This window comes from Phalaenopsis equestris, unplaced genomic scaffold (assembly GCF_001263595.1).
Source record: "Phalaenopsis equestris unplaced genomic scaffold, ASM126359v1 Scaffold000002, whole genome shotgun sequence".
NCBI lineage: Eukaryota > Viridiplantae > Streptophyta > Magnoliopsida > Asparagales > Orchidaceae > Phalaenopsis > Phalaenopsis equestris.
The window spans coordinates 5,909,038-5,911,323 of record NW_018164444.1 but is presented as its reverse complement, the minus strand read 5'-3'; positions in this window follow the sequence as shown (position 1 = coordinate 5,911,323).

Here is a 2,286-nt window from a genome sequence, read left to right as displayed (position 1 = left end):
ATAAGTTTTTATCAAGCACATGAAGATCGGAGTTCAAATTATCATAAATTATTGACATTTAAAATTGTAGAAAACAAAATCAATTATTCACAAAACCATATTTAAAAGTAAAAAAGAAGGATAAAGAAAATTACTCAGAATTCATGGAAGGATACAATTAAACATTGATTTCATATATAAAAATAAGTTTACAAAATACACAAATAAAAGAACACAACTTATCTCATAATCTTTCCCAAGTAAATTTCTAGAAGTTCTCTTCAAGCACATTCCCTCTTTACAAGCACCCTCAATTCTCTCTTTGAAGTGTAATGAAGATGAAATCTGTCACCTTCCCTCTCCTCTTATAATCCTTGAAGAAAATCTCCAAGCCCTTGAATTTCTCTCTCTCAATATTAAGTCAATCTCTCTCTTTAGCCCCTCTTTCATGCACTACCTCAAGCCCTAGACTTCCCTCTCCTTTATTAGAGGTTGCCTCTCTCCAAAAACTTCAAAATTCCCTCCAAATTTTATCTAAAAGTCAATCCTTTTGAATTTAAAAGACATTTATATTGATCCAAGAGACATATCCCTTCATAAAAGAACCTTCCAAAGTGTCTAGATGCATTGAATCACTCCATGGGGCATTTAGAAGAAGTGTCCCTTTCAAAATTTGCAAAAAATTTGTCCGGAACCATCTTAATTTGCAAAAAGTTGTTTATGGTGCTTTAGGCACTGGTTCTTGCACTTCAGGTGCTAACTTGCTTAAGACTACACTATTCTAGGTTTTGGCACTTCAGGCGCCAAATATGGCGCTTCTGCCACCAACTCTATTTCAAATGGCACTTCAGGTGCCATTTCTGGCAGTTCACGTGCCAACTCTCTGTAAAGTCGTGCTTCAGGCACCGATTCTGGCAGTTCAGGCACTATAATCTCAAAATTTAGTATGGCACTTCAGGCGTCAGAATCTTAAAATTCATTGTTTTGGCTCTAAATTTCATCTTTTTTGCCACTTTTGCACCAAATGCCTAAACTTGATATACCTGCAATAAAAATATGAAAATAACCTTCTTTAAAGAGCAATATAACCATAAATAAACATAAAATGTATACTTAAAACAACATTTTATTTTGGTGTATCAAAAACTTCTTTCATCATAGTATTCAATCTATTTCGAGGATCATCTCTTGGTTCATGATGATTATACAATAAAAGTCTATGCAAAATAAATTGAAGAACTGATTCCTTTAATATCAACTAATGTTCATCCAAAGGCTTTCTTGTATCTTTTTAAGGTTTCCAACAAATGTTGTTCTTGCGTACCAGCTAATTTTAAGGACACAGTAATAGGTAATGTGGATAAATATCCTAAGAATGCATACTTTAAATGTGTAGGAAGTGATTTCGTTTCTAGTTCAAGAGTTTTCTCAACAAATGAAATCAAATTCTTATTATTATCTATAATATCTAACAATTCAAATTGTTCCTGAACATAAACAAATTATTCATTACTCACTTCCGTAGATTCATCTTGAATTCCATTCTCATCTTCCAAATATTCTTTTTCAAACTTCTTTTCAAATGTCTTCTTGAAATATTTATGGCTTAAATATTCATTAATATTCATTTTGAAGCATTCAATCTCTTGCTCCTTTGTAAGGTATCTCATTAATTTTGCAATATTAAATGTAAATTCTTGATCACTAACTTTAATAGTTTGTTCTCCTTTCTGCACAATCTATCAAAGCTCCTCCAATGACAGGAAATGGTCTTCCTAAAATGATAAGAATTTCATTATCTTTATCATATCTAATACAATATAGTCCACAGGAAAGATAAATTTATCAATTTTTACCAAAACATCTTCTATAACTCCTTTAGGGTACATAATCGAATGATGAGCTAACTGAAGAGTTACAGTTATAGGTGAAATATCTCCTAAACCTAACTTGCTGAAAATTAAGAAAGGCAAAAGATTAATACTGGCTCCTAAATCACATAAAGCTTTTCTAAAAAATATTTCACTTTGAAAGTGAATTTCATTGCATTGATATGACATTCAGACTCAAAATGAAAGTCTTTACCAATTTTTTTATCTTCCACCTCATCTTTTTCAACTTCAACTTCTACTTCTTTTTGAATTCTAGTTTTCAATTTTTTTTCCACTTCTCAGTTGAATAGACTTAATTTATTCTTTGTTCTGAACTTTAGGATTTATTTTAACATTACTAGGCAACATTCCTGGAGGTCTATTGCTAAGTGCAATAGCAATACATCCCAATTAATTTTCTATATTTCTAATTACA